The sequence below is a fragment of the Oncorhynchus gorbuscha genome, linkage group LG16 (genome assembly GCF_021184085.1).
Source record: "Oncorhynchus gorbuscha isolate QuinsamMale2020 ecotype Even-year linkage group LG16, OgorEven_v1.0, whole genome shotgun sequence".
NCBI lineage: Eukaryota > Metazoa > Chordata > Actinopteri > Salmoniformes > Salmonidae > Oncorhynchus > Oncorhynchus gorbuscha.
The window spans coordinates 22,505,934-22,524,960 of record NC_060188.1 but is presented as its reverse complement, the minus strand read 5'-3'; the positions used below and the strand labels follow the sequence as shown (position 1 = coordinate 22,524,960).

Here is a 19,027-nt window from a genome sequence, read left to right as displayed (position 1 = left end):
AGGGTAGGGATGGTAGGGTATGAATTCTTTTAATGTATATTTGTATATTTTTTAAATATACACACGACACAGGTACACTCAGCAGACAATATGCTGAACACAAGTCACCTGGACCAGAAGTCCCCATAATAATCGTAAACGAAAATGTTTTTACCAACTGAGGACATTTTGTAGGTCCCCACAATGTCAAATTCTATTTCTAGGGGGTTTAGGGTTTAGGTTAGAATTAGTGTTAGGGCTAGAATAAGGGTTAGGAGCTAGAGTTCGTTTTAGTTTTAGGGTTATGGTTAGGAGCTATGATTAGGTTTAGTGTTAAGGTAATGTTTTCGGGTTAAGGTTAGGGTACAGGTCAGGGTTAGGTTTAGGGTTAGGGACATTAGGATTTTAAATGGGACTGAATTGTGTGTCCCCACAAGGTTAGTTGTACAAGACTCTCTCTCTCTCTCTCTCTCTCTCTCTCTCTGTGGGTGTGTGTGTTCTGGCTTACCAGGTGGGGATGAGGAAGGGAAGGATGGGGAGGAGGTATCCCTTGGGGGTCAGGTGGGGACCCCTGGAATTCCACCCACACCTGGCCAGCCTGGTAACCCCAACCAGAGGCCTGTCCGGACCAGCCGCAAGAGACACCGGGCCCTGGCCAACAAGCCCCAGGACTTCCAGGTAGAGTACATAGCTAGGACATGAAGTGCATGTCAAACGTTTAAAGTATCCTCCCCTCCTCATCTCTCTTTCCTTCATTTGCACTGATCTGAAACCACAGGACAGATGAAAGCAGTATGGTGGATGATGGCTTTCAACCTCCAGTTCTTTCAGATCAGTGGGAGGGAAGTCTAGCAAAGGAATATTGAGATGCAGCCCTGGATGGTAGTATGGGGCCCTGTTTAAATACTTATGAAATGTGTCCTTCATCCTATTTTATCTTACTTGAGGTAATCATTAATCTGTATAGGCATGAGAGGTGACAGCAATATGATAATTATGCATGCATCAATCCAATCACTAACAGATCAGTGATTGCCTCAAGGAAGGAAGGAAAAAAGGAAGGAGATAGGCATTTTGTAGTAGAACAGCGCCTCTTTGACCTCTCCTATTGACAAATTAAATAAATAAAAGGCGTAATTAAGGAATTTTGTGTTTGTTGAAGTCACTCAGTGTTAGTTAAACTCTTATACTCTCGTCTTCAATGACCAGATTCGCGTTCGAGTTATCGAGAGCCGACAGTTGCCGGGAAACAACATTAAACCGGTTGTCAAAGTGAATGTGTGCGGACAGACCCACCGAACCAGGATCAGACGAGGAAACAACCCCTTCTTTGATGAGGTAATCTCTTCATAACTCCATAGTTTTAAACTGCTCTTATACTCAAAAATCAAAACCACTAGGGCAAAGTTACACTTCTCTGATTGCGCGAAAAGCCATCTTTGTTTCAGAATTTAATATTTTTATTGACTGTCTTTTTCACCTCTTTAAACGCTTGTCTTTCTAGGGAGTTTTTCCTAGCCGCCGTGCTTCTACACCTGCATTGCTTGCTGTTTGGGCTTTTAGGCTGGGTTTCTGTACAGCACTTTGTGACATCAGCTGATGTAAGAAGGGCTTTATAAATACATTTGATTGATTGATTGATTGTCTATTTGACTCCTGCTCCTCTTTTATCTTGTCCTGCTGATCCCTCTCTCAATGCACTCCTCCTTCTCCTGCTTCAGTGAGTTTCATTTGGATCTTCTTCTCTCTCTGCAACAGTGATATGTTTGAGTAAATCTAAAGCAGAATCCTCCATTAGACACATTATCCCCCTTGACCTCTCACATGCATTTTCTCAACCTTTTCTAGTCAATTACTATACAATTGCTACAGTATGTCTGTATGAATTTCCTTCAAAATCAAGAGTATAGAAAGCTATGGAAAATGGTCATGGTTATGCCTAACTCTTTAATATGTACATAAATAAACCATGAAAATACTGTATATATCAACATATTTATGAACCCTCTCCACAGATATTCTTCTTTAATGTCAACATCTTGCCTTCGGAGCTTTTAGATGGCTGTATCAGTATTCGGGTAAGTACAACACTCCCTCTCAGACTGGGTATAGTCTCTATACAGTGTGTTCACGAGTTGGGCTTCTCTCCATCTGACGAACATGTCGGAAGGGGTAGTAGTTGGAGTATGGTATATGGGGGTTTTGGCGTGGATGGTGGACAGGGAGGCCAGACCCCGATTGGGGACAACGAGGTCGCTACTGTTGATCTGACCAAGTTGCACTTCGGTGAATAAGCTTTATCACCTACTCAACCTGGTTGAAGTACTTGCTGTAGACATGCTCTAGAGTGGAGCACATTGAGTGTCAGATGGTGCATTTAGCACAGAGGAGGCAAAATGAGCCAAAGGGAATGGAAGGGGTGAGAAGGTAATGTAAGGAAGGCCCAGCCCCTGGTCGTGTACCAAGGTTGTGCTGAACCCCCTTTCTGGTAGGGCCAACCCTCAGTTGTTGTCTAGGTTTGACTGGACTTCCCAGTGCAGGAAAAGGCCCTGGTCATGGACCAAGGTGTGATCTGGACCACCCAGCATAGGAAAAGATAGAAGTGGAGAGAGAGATGGTAGTTGTTCTCCTATGGCAGTTCTTCCAGGAGCCAGTGAATATCCTCCAAGTCTTTAGCCAGGTAGTTCTTTGGAGCTAGGTCTGTAGCTTTAGCATCATCTTGCTCTGAGGCTACCTTCGTGACTGTGGGCTTATTTTTCAGGTCTTGGTGCATAATTTCAATGGATTACCATGTTGGTCGAATGAGTGTTTTGAAACTTTTTTATTTATTTTATTTCACCTTTATTTAACCAGGTAGGCTAGTTGAGAACAAGTTCTCATTTGCAACTGCGACCTGGCCAAGATTAAAGCATAGCAGTGTGAACAGACAACACAGAGTTACACATGGAATAAACAATTAACAAGTCAATAACACAGTAGAAAAAAATGGGCAGTCTATATACAATGTGTGCAAAAGGCATGAGGAGGTAGGCGAATAATACAGTTTTGCAGATTAACACTGGAGTGATAAATGATCAGGTCATGTACAGGTAGAGATATTGGTGTGCAAAAGAGCAGAAAAATAAATAAATAAAAACAGTATAAAAAACAGTATGGGAATGAGGTAGGTGAAAATGGGTGGGCTATTTTCCTATAGACTATGTACAGCTGCAGCGATCGGTTAGCTGCTCGGATAGCTGATGTTTGAAGTTGGTGAGGGAGATAAAAGTCTCCAACTTCAGCGATTTTTGCAATTCGTTCCAGTCACAGGCAGCAGAGTACTGGAACGAAAGGCGGCCAAATGATGTGTTGGCTTTAGGGATGATCAGTGAGATACACCTGCTGGAGCGCGTGCTACGGATGGGTGTTGCCATCGTGACCAGTGAACTGAGATAAGGCGGAGCTTTACCTAGCATGGACTTGTAGATGACCTGGAGCCAGTGGGTCTGGCGACGAATATGTAGTGAGGGCCAGCCGACTAGAGCATACAAGTCGCAGTGGTGGGTGGTATAAGGTGCTTTAGTGACAAAACGGATGGCACTGTGATAGACTGCATCCAGTTTGCTGAGTAGAGTGTTGGAAGCCATTTTGTAGATGACATTGCATGAAGGGTTAAATTTGGTTGCCCCCAAAAAGAATGCTGCCCTTGATGGGAATAACACTCTGGGGAGTGAGAAGTCTAGCAAACCCAGGAGTCGTGGAGTGGCGGCCACCATGACTGGTCAAGAGTGCATGCAACAAGCTAGTCCCGACTAGTAGGGGTCAGGTGGGGTAGGGATTTGGACACAGAGCAGTTGTAGGAAGTCACGGGGGAAGCAAACCTGAGCAGGTCAAGAGGGAGCCATGTCAACTTGAGCAGGTCAAGAGGGAGCCACTTCAACCTGAGCAGGTCAACAGGGAGACACGGAGCTGTTGGAGTATGGGCTCATTGTAATGGCTGGAATGAAATAAATGGAATGTAGTCAAACATGTGGTTTCCATATGGTTGATGTGTTTGATACTATTGCATTAATTCCATTCCAGTCTTTAGAATGAGCCCATTCTCCTATAGCTCCTCCCTCCTCCTTCCTCTGGCACACACACACAAGCACGCACACATTCACACACACACACACACATTCACACACGCACACACGTTATCTGCTCCAAGATCTTCCACTTGACCTACAGTATATGGTGTGTATCTGACCATTGGGAGGTTATCCAGAGTATGGTTTAAATAGAATGATATACACTGACCCTCTTTTGCCACCAGAACAGCCTCAATTCGTTGGGGCATGGACTCTAGGTGTGGAAAGCGTTCCACAGGGATGTTGGCCCATGTCGACTCCAAAGCTTCCCACAGTTGTATTAAGATGGCTGGATGTCCTTTGGGTGGTGGACTATTCTTGATACACACGGGAAACTGTTGAGCGTGAAAAACCCAACAGTGTTACAGTTCTTGATACAAACCGGTGCGCCTGGCACCCACTGTCATGCCCCGTTCACTTTTGTCTTTCCCATTCACTCTCAATCCATGTCTCAATTGTCTCCAGGCTTAAAAATCCTTCTTGAACCTGTCTCCTCCCCTTCATCTGCGCTGATTGAAGTGGATTTAACAAGTGACATCAAAAAAGGATCATAACTTTAACCTGGATTCACCCGGTAAGACGACGTTAGACTGTGTTACTGTGTCAATGTCACTTCTGTGTTGTCTCCGTATTGCTGTACTCTTTGTTGCTACTTGGCTACCTGCCAAACCTTTGAACTATTTAATCCAACTCCAACTCTCTTTAATCAATTTACCAATGTCTTAGTTTTGTCCTCACACAACATTTTTACTTGACATTTTTCACCCCGGATGCTTTATATAGAGCTGCAGGACCTCCTCCGGCCATAAAAAGACAGGAGAACCATTGCCTTATGGTGAGCATAGCCAAGTTTCAACCTCGGCTTCAGACGCAGTCGTTTGGCAAGGGCAATTGAAGTGTAGGAAATCACTGATCATAACCTTGATGTGATTGGCCTGACTGAAACATGGCTCAATCCTGATTAACTTATTGTATTAGATGACGCCACTCCTCCTGGTTAAACTAGTGACCATATCCCCTGCACATCCGGCAAAGGCGAAGGTGTTGCTAACATTTACAACAGCAAATTTCAATTTACAAAACAAATTACTGCACTTTCTTCTTTTGAGCCTCCAGTCATGAAATCTATGCAGCCCACTCAATCACGTTGTACTACTGTTTACAGGCCCCCTGTGGCGTATACAGCGTTCCTCACTGAGTTCCCTGAATTCCTATTGGTCCTTGTAGTCATGGCAGATAACATTAAAAGTTTTCCTGACTTCAATATTCGCATGGAAAGTCCAAAAGGCTTTTGGAGCCATCATCGACTCAGTGGATTTTGTCCAACATGTCTAGACCTACGCATTGCACGAGTCATACCCTGGATCTAGTTTTTTTCCCGTGGAATGAATATTGTGGATCTAAATGTTTTTTCCTCATAATCCTGGACTATTGGACCACAATCTTATTATCCTTGCTACTGAAAAGGCAGCAACTCACTGTCTTCCTAAAGACAAATAATGTGCATGTATAAGAAACGCTCCAGCCTGGTTTTATACCCCATCATAGTACTGAGACTGCACTCGTGAAGGTGGTAAATGACCTTTTAAATGTGTCAGACCGAGGCTCTGCATCCGTCCTCATGCTCATAGACCTTAGTGTCGCTTTTGACACCATTGATCACCACATTCTTTTGGAGCGATTGAAACCCTAATTGATTTACACAGACAAGTTCTTGCCTGGTTTAGATCTTATCTGTCGGAAAGATATCAGTTTGTCTCTGTGGATGTTTTGTCCTCTGACAAATCAATTGTACGTTTTGTGTTTTCCTCGAGGTTCCGTTTCAGGACCACTATTGTTTTCACTATATATTCTACCTCTTGGTGATGTTATTCGGAAACACAATGTCAACTTTCACTGCTATGCGGATGACACATATTTCGATGAAACATGGTGAAGCCCCAAAATTGCCTCCCCTGGAAGCCTGTGTTTCAGACATAAGGAAGTGGATGGCGGCAAATGTTTTAATTTTAAACTCAGACTAAACAGAGACGCTAGTTCTAGGTCCAAAGAAACAAAGAGATCTGCTGTTTGATCTGACAAGTAATCTTGATGGTTGTACAGTCATCTCAAATAAAACTGTGAAGGACCTTAGCGTTACTCAGGACCCTGAACTCTTTTTTGATGAACATATCAAGAATATTTCAAGGGCAGCTTTTTTTCATCTTCGTAACATTGCAAAAATCAGAAACATTTTGTCCAAAAATTATGCAGAAAAGCTCATCCGTGCTTTTGTCACTTCTAGATTAATCTACTGCAGTGCTCTACTCTCCGGCTACCTGGATAAAGCACTAAATAATGTTCGGTTTGTGCTAAATTCGACTGCTAGAATCTTGACTAGATCCCCAAAATGTGATCATATTACTCCAGTGTTAGCCTCTCTACACTGGCTTCCTATAAAGGCTAGGGCTGATTTCAAGGTTTAACTGCTAACCTACAAAGCATTACATTACTATCAAAGATTTAGAAAAGTATGGACTGATCATGTCAGTATCAATCAAAGCTACTGTAGATATAACGTGATTTCATGTCATTTTATGTGGCCAATGACCTTGAGCCTTCTTGGATGGGCACTTCTAACAGAACACTGAGCCAATCACAGCGCAACTAGAGAACATTACCAACCCCTACGCATCGTATTTTGCGCTGGCTTGCCCCACCACCACTGAAAGCACTGCGCTAGGCTGAAACACCTGCATTTTGGAGCTGCCTTACGCAAGAAAGCAAAAAAAAGAGATCATATTCGTATGTGTCTTTAACTTTTTTTTACATTGTCCCCAATGGTGGAACAAACTCCCTCACGACGACAGGACAGCGGAGTCAATCACCACCTTCCGGAGACACCTGAAACCCCACCTCTTTAAGGAATACCTAGGATAGGATAAGTAATCCTTCTCACCCCTTCCCCTTTAAGATTTAGATGCACTATTGTAAAGTGACTGTTCTACTGGATGTCATAAGGTGAATGCACCAACTTGTAAGTCGCTCTGGATAAGAGCGTCTGCTAAATGACTTAAATGTAAATGTAAATGTACATGGGCTTGCTCCTACCTATCTCTCCTATTTGGTCCTGCCTGTACATACCTACATGTACGCTACGGTCACAAGACGCGGACCTACTTATTGTCCCTATAATTTTTTAACAAACAGCTGGAGGCAGGGCTTTCTCCTATAGACCTCCATTTCTATGGAAATGTTTGCCTATCCATGTGAGAGATGCAGACTTGGTCTCGATCTTTAAGTCCTTACGGGTGCATCATGTTGCGCCAGGCTTATTTTGCAAAACTTGACTTGAGTGGGTTGAGTCACTGAAGTGATCTTCCTCTTGCTGGTCTTGCGCCCCCTTGGGCTCATGTGGTGGAGAAGATTTTTGTGGGCTATACTTAGCCTTGTCTCAAGGTAGTACGTTGGTGGTGTGTTGATATCCCTCTAGTGGTGTGTGGGCTGTGCTTTGTGGGGGTTATATCCTGCCTGGTTGGCCCTGTCTGGGGGTATTGTTGGACAGTTTTGATGTCATGGAAAGAGCAGGTTTTCTTAATGTTTTGAACACTCACTGTAAATCAATCATTTTATAACTCTTTGATCGTGGTAAACTATGAAGCAGTTTAGGACTAAGGGATGGATTTGTTTCAACATCACTAATCCCCCCCTCCTCTCTCTCTCTCTCTCTCTGCAGGTCTATGATTCCTACTCCCTCAGGGCAGACAGTCTAATGGGGGAGTTCAAGGTGACATAGACATTTAAATATCCTTACATCCTAATTTACAAAAAAGTGCATTTCATTTAGTTATTTACAGAGCAATATATCAATTACATCCAATCTATTATGTTTGCTTTTCATAACAATGACAGAAACCATTATATACACATAAATTACAGGAATCCTTTGTTCAAATATGGTATGACTACAATGCACACTACCACAATGTTTTTATACAGTATTGAGTATATTACTGTAATCATCCTTCCAGGCAATAACCTCAATATCCATATTTGTTTAATATTTAATTGAGTTGTCAACAAACATGCATTTTAATTTAAATAAAAGTAAAATGGTTGAAATCTGGTTCAAATCAGTTGTGTGGTGTATCTGTAACCAGACTTTACTTTCATTTTAACAGTTGGATGTTGGGTACATATATGACGAACCTGGTAAGTTCCTCTTTATGTTATGCAGGTGAATGAGGACCCAAAAGCGACTTGGCGAAAACAGAGTTTTTAATCCAGTAAGAGACTTTACAAAACAAAAGCATAATACTACTCGTAAAGACGAGAACAGACAGGAGACTTGATCGAGAACTGCAGGTTGCCTCGGGAAGGCACTTGAACCTAGCAGACTCAGACACCTGCTCACCACGCAGCATCTGAGGGAAACACGACACGACAGGGCAAAACATAGACACAGCACGGTGAATTATAGATGAGGATCCGACAGGACAGGTACGGCAAACAAGGAGAGAAATAGGGACTCTAATCAGGGAAAAGGATCGGGAACAGGTGTGGGAAGACTAAATGATGATTAGGGGAATAGGAACAGCTGGGAGCAGGAACGGAACGATAGAGAGAAGAGAGAGCGAGAGAGTGAGAGAGGGAGGGGGAGAGAGAGGGATAGAAAGAGGGAAAGAACCTAATAAGACCAGCAGAGGGAAACGAATAAAAGGGGAAGCACAGGGACAAGACATGATAATTAATGACAAAACATGACAGTACCCCCCCACTCACCGAGCGCCTCCTGGCGCACTCGAGGAGGAATCCTGGCGGCAACGGAGGAAATCATCAATGAGTGAACGGTCCAGCACGTCCCGAGACGGAACCCAACTCCTCTCCTCAGGACCGTAACCCTCCCAATCCACTAAGTATTGGTGACCCCGTCCCCGAGAACGCATGTCCATGATCTTATGTACCTTGTAAATAGGTGCGCTCTCGACAAGGACGGGAGGGGGGAGGGAAGACGAACGGGGTGCGAAGAAAGGGCTTGACACAGGAGACATGGAAGACAGGATGGACGCGACGAAGATGTCGCGGAAGAAGCAGTCGCACAGCGACAGGATTGACGACCTGGGAGACACGGAACGGACCAATGAACCGCGGAGTCAACTTACGAGAAGCTGTCGTAAGAGGAAGGTTGCGAGTGGAAAGCCACACTCTCTGGCCGCAACAATACCTTGGACTCTTAATCCTGCGTTTATTGGCGGCTCTCACAGTCTGTGCCCTGTAGCGGCAAAGTGCAGACCTCACCCTCCTCCAGGTGCGCTCACAACGTTGGACAAACGCTTGAGCGGAGGGAACGCTGGACTCGGCAAGCTGGGATGAGAACAGAGGAGGCTGGTAACCCAGACTACTCTGAAACGGAGATAACCCGGTAGAAGACGAAGGAAGCGAGTTGTGAGCGTATTCTGCCCAGGGGAGCTGTTCTGCCCAAGACGCAGGGTTTCTGAAAGAAAGGCTGCGTAGTATGCGACCAATCGTCTGATTGGCCCTCTCTGCTTGACCGTTAGACTGGGGATGAAACCCGGAAGAGAGACTGACGGACGCACCAATCAAACGACAGAACTCCCTCCAAAACTGTGACGTGAATTGCGGGCCTCTGTCTGAAACGGCGTCTAACGGGAGGCCATGAATTCTGAACACATTCTCGATAATGATTTGTGCCGTCTCCTTAGCGGAAGGAAGTTTAGCGAGGGGAATGAAATGTGCCGCCTTAGAGAACCTATCGACAACCGTAAGAATCACAGTCTTCCCCGCAGACAAAGGCAGACCGGTAATGAAGTCTAGGGTGATGTGAGACCATGGTCGAGAAGGAATGGGGAGCGGTCTGAGACGACTGGCAGGAGGAGAGTTACCCGACTTAGTCTGCGCGCAGTCCGAACAAGCAGCCACGAAACGGCGCGTGTCACGCTCCTGAGTCGGCCACCAAAAGCGCTGGCGAATAGACGCAAGAGTGCCTCGAACACCGGGATGACCAGCTAACTTGGCAGAGTGAGCCCACTGAAGAACAGCCAGACGAGTGGAAACAGGAACGAAAAGGAGGTTACTAGGACAAGCGCGCGGCGACGCAGTGTGCGTGAGTGCTTGCTTAACCTGTCTTTCAATTCCCCAGACTGTCAACCCGACAACACGCCCATAAGGAAGAATCCCCTCGGGATCAGTAGAAGCCACAGAAGAACTAAACAGACGGGATAAGGCATCAGGCTTGGTGTTCTTGCTACCCGGACGGTAAGAAATCACAAACTCGAAACGAGCGAAAAACAACGCCCAACGAGCTTGACGGGCATTAAGTCGTTTGGCAGAACGGATGTACTCAAGGTTCTTATGGTCTGTCCAAACGACAAAAGGAACGGTCGCCCCCTCCAACCACTGTCGCCATTCGCCTAGGGCTAAGCGGATGGCGAGCAGTTCACGGTTACCCACATCATAGTTGCGCTCAGATGGCGACAGGCGATGAGAAAAATAAGCGCAAGGATGAACCTTATCGTCAGACTGGAAGCGCTGGGATAGAATGGCTCCCACGCCTACCTCTGAAGCGTCAACCTCGACAATGAATTGTCTAGTGACGTCAGGAGTAACGAGGATAGGAGCGGACGTAAAACGTTCTTTTAGAAGATCAAAAGCTCCCTGGGCGGAACCGGACCACTTAAAACACGTCTTGACAGAAGTAAGAGCTGTGAGAGGGGCAGCAACTTGACCGAAATTACGAATGAAACGCCGATAGAAATTAGCGAAACCTAAAAAGCGCTGCAACTCGACACGTGACCTTGGAACGGGCCAATCACTGACAGCTTGGACCTTAGCGGAATCCATCTGAATGCCTTCAGCGGAAATAACGGAACCGAGAAAAGTAACGGAGGAGACATGAAAAGAGCACTTCTCAGCCTTTACGTAGAGACAATTCTCTAAAAGGCTCTGTAGAACACGTCGAACGTGCTGAACATGAATCTCGAGTGACGGTGAAAAAATCAGGATATCGTCAAGATAGACAAAAACAAAGATGTTCAGCATGTCTCTCAGAACATCATTAACTAATGCCTGAAAAACAGCTGGCGCATTGGCGAGACCAAACGGCAGAACCCGGTACTCAAAATGCCCTAACGGAGTGTTAAACGCCGTTTTCCACTCGTCCCCCTCTCTGATGCGCACGAGATGGTAAGCGTTACGAAGGTCCAACTTAGTAAAGCACCTGGCTCCCTGCAGAATCTCGAAGGCTGATGACATAAGGGGAAGCGGATAACGATTCTTAACCGTTATGTCATTCAGCCCTCGATAATCCACGCAGGGGCGCAGAGTACCGTCCTTCTTCTTAACAAAAAGAACCCCGCCCCGGCCGGAGAGGAAGAAGGCACTATGGTACCGGCGTCAAGAGACACAGATAAATAATCCTCGAGAGCCTTACGTTCGGGAGCCGACAGAGAGTATAGTCTACCCCGAGGAGGAGTGGTCCCCGGAAGGAGATCAATACTACAATCATACGACCGGTGAGGAGGAAGGGAGTTGGCTCGGGACCGACTGAAGACCGTGCGCAGATCATGATATTCCTCCGGCACTCCTGTCAAATCGCCAGGTTCCTCCTGAGAAGTGGGGACAGAAGAAATGGGAGGGATGGCAGACATTAAGCACTTCACATGACAAGATACGTTCCAGGATAGGATAGAATTACAAGACCAATTAATAGAAGGATTATGACATACTAGCCAGGGATGACCCAAAACAACAGGTGTGAAAGGTGAACGAAAAATCAAAAAGAAATAGTCTCACTGTGGTTACCAGATACTGTGAGAGTTAAAGGTAGTGTCTCAAATCTGATACTGGGAAGATGACTACCATCTAAGGCAAACATGGGCGTAGGCTTGTCTAACTGTCTGAAAGGAATGTTATGTTTCCGAACCCATGCTTCGTCCATGAAACAACCCTCAGCCCCAGAGTCAATCAAGGCACTGCATGTAGCACCCGAACCGGTCCAGCGTAGATGGACCGACATAGTAGTACAGGATCTAGATGAAGAGACCTGAGTAGTAGCGCTCACCAGTAGCCCTCCGCTTACTGATGGGCTCTGGCCTCTTACTGGACATGAATTAACAAAATGTCCATCAAATCCGCAATAGAGGCACAGGCGGTTGGTGATCCTCCGTTCCCTCTCCTTAGTCGAGATGCGAATCCCTCCCAGCTGCATGGGCTCAGTCTCAGAGCCAGAGGAGGGAGATGGTTGCGATGCGGAGCAGGGAAACACCGTTGATGCGAACTCTCTTCCACGAGCCTGGTGACGAAGATCTACCCGTCGTTCTATGCGGATGGCGAGAGCAATCAAAGAGTCCACACTGGAAGGAACCTCCCGAGAGAGAATCTCATCTTTGACCACTGTGTGGAGTCCCTCCAGAAAACGAGCGAGCAGCGCCGGCTCGTTCCAGTCACTAGAGGCAGCAAGAGTACGAAACTCTATAGAGTAATCCGTTATGGATCGATCACCTTGGCATAGGGAAGCCAGGGCCCTAGAAGCCTCCCCACCAAAAACTGAACGGTCAAAAACCCGAATCATCTCCTCTTTAAAGTTCTGGTAATTGTTAGAACAATCAGCCCTTGCCTCCCAGATAGCTGTGCCCCACTCTCGGGCCCGGCCAGTAAGGAGTGAAATGACGTAAGCAACCCGAGCTCTCTCTCTAGAGTATGTGTTGGGTTGGAGAGAGAACACAATCTCACACTGGGTGAGAAAGGAGCGGCACTCAGTGGGCTGCCCGGAGTAGCAAGGTGGGTTATTAACCCTAGGTTCTGGAGGCTCGGCAGGCCAGGAAGTAACAGGTGGCACGAGACGAAGACTCTGGAACTGTCCAGAGAGGTCGGAAACCTGAGCGGCCAGGTTCTCCACGGCATGGCGAGCAGCAGACAATTCCTGCTCGTGTCTGCCGAGCATGGCTCCTTGGATCTCGACGGCAGTGTTACGAGCCTCTGTAGTCGCTGGGTCCATTCCTTGGTCGGATCCTTCTGTTATGCAGGTGAATGAGGACCCAAAAGCGACTTGGCGAAAACAGAGTTTTTAATCCAGTAAGAGACTTTACAAAACAAAAGCATAATACTACTCGTAAAGACGAGAACAGACAGGAGACTTGATCGAGAACTGCAGGTTGCCTCGGGAAGGCACTTGAACCTAGCAGACTCAGACACCTGCTCACCACGCAGCATCTGAGGGAAACACGACACGACAGGGCAAAACATAGACACAGCACGGTGAATTATAGATGAGGATCCGACAGGGCAGGTACGGCAAACAAGGAGAGAAATAGGGACTCTAATCAGGGAAAAGGATCGGGAACAGGTGTGGGAAGACTAAATGATGATTAGGGGAATAGGAACAGCTGGGAGCAGGAACGGAACGATAGAGAGAAGAGAGAGCGAGAGAGTGAGAGAGGGAGGGGGGAGAGAGAGGGATAGAAAGAGGGAAAGAACCTAATAAGACCAGCAGAGGGAAACGAATAAAAGGGGAAGCACAGGGACAAGACATGATAATTAATGACAAAACATGACACTTTACATAAGAGTGACACAGGAAACAAAGTATTATATTGATCTTCAATTATCTTCAAAGACATCCTTTGTGTGTGTCTGTGTCTGGAATGTGTATATTCTTATGGTCAACAGCCCACGCCATAATGAGGAAGTGGCTTCTTCTGAGTGACCCTGGTGACTCTAGCTCGGGGGGCCAAAGGTTACCTGAAGGTCAGCCTGGTCATCGTGGGGACAGGAGACGAGCCACCGGTACGACTGCTGTGTCACTATGCTATGTCACCTCACACCTCACCTGTCTTTCTCTACATTCTCTACCATTGTACTTAATGTAATATTGATTATATCGTTTTTAAACTCAGCAAAAAAAGAAATGTCCTCTCACATTTCTTTCTTTAAAATTGTTTTTTATTTGTCTGTATTGTTTTGTATTGTTAGATATTACTGCACTGTTGGAGCTTGAAACATAAGCATTTCACTACTTCTTCGATAACCTCTGCAAAATATGTACACACGACCAATAACATTTGATTTGTTTTGTTGAGTCTCACCGCCAGGCCAATTACAATGTACTTGGCAATGGACTGGAGTAAATATTACATGAATTCAAACCATTTCACAAAGAGAACCTGCCTTTTTATTTCAGTGAGCAGTGGGGAGGCAGAGGTGGGTTTCCTCCCAGCGTTTGGGCCTTGCTACCTAAACCTGTACGGCAGTCTCAGGGAGTTCACTGGCCTCCCAGACCCGTACGAGGAACTCAACTTTAGCAAGGTAAGACCATCCCTTGGGTTGAGGACAAGTGGTTCAGCTCTGGCAGGATGTTTTGTTATTTCTTATTGTAAATATTTGCATATCTAACATGCACATCTCTCTCACAGGAACATGTAATTATTAAGATTCAGAATTGAAATTGTTGTAGAAAATTAGCTCTTGTAGTCAAGAAAATGTTTAAGCATTCACCCAGGGTTTATTCAATAGTGACCTGTGCAGGGGAGACATTTTCTGGACGTAGCCAGCATTGCTCTCTCTTAGACAAAAATACATTTTAGCTTATATAGGCAAGGAACATCTGGTTTAGATCAGTATTCTCTTTTCTGCTGAGTTTCTTGGCAAACTTATCTATTCTATAAAACATAAAAACATACAGGTATCCCCCCCTCTTCAATGTATAACACGTTTCATACTCCCCTTCCCCAAATCCAGATTGTCCGGTTCTAGTTCAACTTGGATAACAGCTTTAAAGCACACAGTACAGTTGTCTAACACAATTGTTATTAAGCTGAATTTTCCTTCACAATTATTTTTTTCTCAAGTCATTTCCTGTGTTGATAAGAACATATTGTGTAGCAACACAATTACAGTATCACTGTCTGTCTGTCTGTCTGTCTGTCTGTCTGTCTGTCTGTCTGTCTGTCTGTCTGTCTGTCTGTCTGTCTGTCTGTCTGTCTGTCTGTCTGTCTGTCTGTCTGTCTGTCTGTCTGTCTGTCTGTCTGTCTGTCTGTCTGTCTGTCTGTCCGTCCGTCCGTCCGTCCGTCCGTCCGTCCGTCCGTCCGTCCGTCCGTCCGTCCGTCCGTCCGTCCGTCCGTCCGTCCGTCCGTCCGTCCGTCCGTCCGTCCGTCCGTCCGTCCGTCCGTCCGTCCGTCCGTCCGTCCGTCCGTCCGCCCGCCCGCCTGCCTGCCTGCCTGCCAGCCTGCCAGCCAGCCAACCAGGGTGAAGGGGTGGCCTACAGGGGCAGAGTCCTCATCGAGCTCTCCACTCAACTGGATGGCAAAGCTGACAGGAAGCTGGACAACATCTCCAGTGATGACATCCTGATGGCCCAGGTACACAGAGAGGGTGGGACCCTGTCATAGCTGGGATATTGTTGCTTCATGTATTAATAAAGGTCTGAAACAGGGATGGTGTCAATTCCAATTGAAGGCAGTCAAATCAAGAAGTAATTTGAAATTCCAGTTCAATCATTTCAAAAAGGGCATATATTTTCCATGACTTCTCAATAAACTGTAAGGTAGAAGCTATTTACTTCAAAAGTAATTCAAATTACTTCCGGAATTGACTTCCTTCAATTCGAATTGACCTCAACCCTGGTACGAAACTTGCAAAACGTAGAGAAGAACTGATGAGAAATGGATACAGAGAAAGCTAGAAGGGAAAAGATTACCCTCCATCCAGATTTCTTGTGTGTAGACCAGTGTTTCCAAATCCAATTTTGTTTTAGTCCCGCAATAACACACCTTTAATGAATGTACAATGGAATAAAGCACCCATGACCTCTTGTTTGTGCTTTCAGAGGTACCAGCGGAGAAGGAAGTTCTCGCTATGTGCTGTGTTCCACAGCTCCTGCATGCTCCAGGAGCCCGGTGAGCCAATACAGTTCGAGGTCAGCATTGGCAACTACGGCAATAAGCTGGACTCCACCTGCATGCCGCTGGCATCCACAACCCAATACAGCTGTGCTGTGTTTGACGGTGAGAAAACCTAGACTACACACCAGTGTTCTTCAGTCCTGATGGGTACCCTTCTGGTGTGCTAGCTATTGTTCCAGCCCAGTGCCAACACATTAGACCTTGATTAGACCTTCCCCTTACACTTGTGTCTATAAGGTAGTAGTTTTGGAATTGTTAGCTAGATTACTTGTTGGTTATTACTGCATTGTCTGAACTAGAAGCACAAGCATTTCGCTACACTCACATTAACATCTGCTAACCATGTGTATGTGACAAATAAAATTGGATTTGATTTGATTTTGACCTGATATCTGAATGTTTACAAAATAAAGCTTTTTTTTAGCACCCATGCTTCGAGAGCATGTGTTTGTTTATCTATCAATTCTAAAGGCACAAGGCAGACAAACTATACACAGTCATGCATACGAAAACAGGAAAACATACAGTGCCTTCGGAAGGTATTGAAACCCTTAGACTTTTTCCACATTTTGTTACGTTACAGCTTTATTCTAAAATGGAATAAATAAAGCAAATTCCTCAGCAATCTAGAAACAGTACCCCATAATGACAAAGCGAAAACGGGTTTTTAGAAAATGTTTGCTAATTTATTAAAAAGAAAAAATGGAAATATCACATTTACATAAGTATTCAGACCCTTTACTCAGTACTTTGTTGGAGCACCTTTGTCAGCGACTACAGCCTTATGTCTTCTTGGGTAGGACGCTACAAGTTTGGCTTAGTTGTATTTGTGGAGTTTCTCCCAATTCTCTCTGCAGATCCTCTCAAACTCTGTCAGGTTGGATGGGGAGTGTTGCTGCACAGCTATTTACAGGGCTCTCCAGAGATGTTCGATCAGGTTCAAGTCATGCTCTGGCTGGGGCACTCAAGGACATTCAGAAACCTGTTTTTGCTTTGTCATTATGGGGTCTTGTGTGTAGATTGATGAGGGGGATTTAAAAAAAAACAATGTTAGAATAAGGCTGTAACCTAACAAAATGTGGGAAAAGTATAAAGGGGTCTGAATACTTTCTGAATACTTCTCATTCCTATCAAAAGTGCATTACTGTTCCCAGTGCAGTAGAGACATCCCCATTACAGCAGGACTAAATTGTCAAGTAGTACAGGTATATACCACTCTGCAGCTTGACCTGGATATGACTTAGTTCTGTTTCTCCTGTAGGTAACCACTACTATTACCTGCCCTGGGCTGACACCAAACCTGTTGTCATCCTCACATCCTTCTGGGAAGACATTAGCCACCGATTGGATTCAGTCAACATCATCCTCTACATCGCAGACAGACTGGTGAGAAACACTTCCAACAAATCGACCAATCAAATAATAAATCAACCAATCATGGGATCATTCTCAGTTGTTGCAACTTTATTCTTTTGTTGTCATTTCTTCCAGGAATCCAACCTCACTTCTTTGAGAACAGCCATCCTTGCCAAAGCCTCAGAGGCGCGCTTGGCTGAGATCTGGATCAAACTCATGAACCACATGATTGACATTCATCGATCATATCTCAGCTTATGATAGTGTCTTGCTAGGTTCTGTTAGCTTCCTTCTAACTTATCCTAACTTCATGCTAGATTCAGATCGCTTCATGATATGTTCTGATAACTTAATGCTTGGTTGTGATAATTTCATGCTAGGTTCTGGTAGCTTTGTGCTTTGTGATAGCTTCACCCTAGCTTCACATTCTTTAGTTAATGTGAGGTTGTAATAGTTTCATGCTAGGTTCTGATAGCTTCGTGATACGTTTTGATAGTTGAACACTAGCTTCTGATAGCTTTATACTAGGTTTTGATTGCTTAATGCTAGGTTCTTATAGCGTCATATAGGTTCTTCTAGCTTTAAAGCTTCTGATAGCTTCAGTATAGTTTCTGTAGCCTCATGCTAGCTTCTGATAGCTTTCATGTACCAGAGCTTGAGGGCAGGCCCAACCTGACGGCTCTGGACGTCCAGATTACGAAGCTGCGTGATTCGGCGGTGGCCAGCATCAGGGAGATGGCCAAACGCTTGAAGGAGGAGGCCACCGACGTTATAGCCACTCTGACAGACATCGAGGACTGGCTGGAGAGACTGAAACAGCTTGCAGAGGAGGTCAGGAGCAACAAGACATTGACATTCTCACAACATTCAGGGTTCAATAGCACATTGAATATTGGAATGTCCTTAAAGTAAGGGCGTGCCCTTATTTTGAGTGTGCCATGACTTGTTATGGGAGTGCCAAGCCCACTCAATTTGTACCCTGAGCACACGTACCAGCCTGTGAATTGAATTCTCTCTCTCTCTCTCTCTCTCTCTCTCTCTCTCTCTCTCTCTCTCTACTACTACTACTACTATAAACGGAAAACTCACTCTCTGCCCATCTCTTAATAATCTCTCTTTCATACCTGTGTTTCGCTCTTCCCTCAGCCCCAGAACAGTATGCCTGACGTGGTGATAGTACACCCGTCTCCCAGCCAATCAGATCCTCTACTCCACCTACAGTGAGCAGGCCTGTGGGAAATAATGTGGCAGGACACAGACCATCTTCATGCAGGTACTAGGATGGAGAACAGACTGATACTAGTGATAATAGTAGTAGTAGTAGTAGTAGTAGTAGTACTAGTAGTAGTAGTAAGTGTAGCAGTATGATAATGGTAGGCAAATTCTACGGCAGGACCTTTACTATCTTAATGCAGTTAATATGATGGAGAACAGAGACTACTGATCATGCTACTACTATTATCACTAGTATTAGTAATATTAGTGCTAATAGTAGTAGTACTTGTTTAAGTAGTAGTAGTGGTATAATTAAGCAATAAGACCCGAGGGGGTGTGGTATATGGCCAATATACCATGGCTAAGAGCTGTATCCAGGCACTCCGTGTTGCGTCATGTGTAAGAACAGCCCTTAGCTGTTGTATATTGGCCATATACCACACCCTCTCAGGTCTTATTGCTTAAGTATTT

The 19,027-nt window shown here is 45.2% G+C and overlaps 1 pseudogene; it reads left to right on the top strand.

Annotated features, from left to right (window-relative positions):
* Positions 1-19,027, top strand: part of LOC123999734 — a 64,401-nt pseudogene that overhangs the window by 17,708 nt on the left and 27,666 nt on the right.